Raw genomic sequence first — 1,068 nt, 5'->3', positions numbered from 1 at the left:
CCGGGGGTTCCTGGTGGCTGGGGCTCCTGGTGGCTGAGGCTCCTGGTGGCTGGCGGCCGGCACTCAAAGCCCAGCCGCCCTGGCTCCATCCTGAGCTCAGGAGCAGCTGAGGGCCTGGCTCTGAGCCCCACCCAGGAAGATTGAAAATCAGCTGGTTTTTATTTGTTCCTCATTCTGCGTGTGTTGGGGTGACATATGGATTCCATCGCCTCTTCATGTGTAAACGGTGCAAAGAGAAAGGCTGTGTGGTGACACCAGTCTGTGGGTGTGGCAGCTTCGATGAAGCGACACTGTGGGGCCTCTGGCGAGTGGGAGCCAGCGCAGCACCTGCTGAAGCACGTGGGCCGGTTAGAGGGTGAGAGGCTGGAGGAGGAGGCGGGAGCGTGCCCTTCACGCCCATCTGTGACCATCTGCTTGGGGATGTTTCTGTAGCGCATTCGGGAACGTTGAATCCAGAGGCTTTAGCAGACAAGATGGAAAGTTTATATAACAGTATTCAGCGTTTAACAGGTTGGTTAGACTTCAGGTTTGACTTTTACTCAGGCAGGAAGCACTAAGAGCAAGCAGTGGGACATACTCATTAAAGATGACTTGAGTTTCCGTCTCTTATATGCATATTTTCTTGGACTGACAGTTTTTCTGGAAAAAACAATAACCCTCTTTCAAACGTGACTGGAACAAGACTCTAAATGTCTGGGTTTGGACACGAATTAAGCCACTCATGTAGCTCCACGGATTCACACTGGAGGTATAGCAAAGAGTACGCGTGGCCGCAGTATTACTGATGGAAAACATGCATAAATTTAAAGACACAGTGCTTAGGAACCCTTGGCAGCGGCTCTCTGCCCCCCTCCCCTCCCCCACCGATGTGCAGAAGTAACTATTCTAGCCTTTCTTCTCATGCTCTGAAGGCTCGGGACACTGATGGGCTGTGGGGGAGGCAGAGGGGAGCGCTCATACATACAAGACCAAGGCATTGAGAGCACCGTTTCCTTCCAAACTAACCCTAGTTGGTCGGTGGAAAGCAGTGGAGTTTGAAAACTACAGGCCTGGGATTCTGTGCCAAAA

This window comes from Myotis davidii, unplaced genomic scaffold, assembly GCF_000327345.1.
Source record: "Myotis davidii unplaced genomic scaffold, ASM32734v1 scaffold1569, whole genome shotgun sequence".
NCBI lineage: Eukaryota > Metazoa > Chordata > Mammalia > Chiroptera > Vespertilionidae > Myotis > Myotis davidii.
This window is presented reverse-complemented; position numbering follows the sequence as displayed.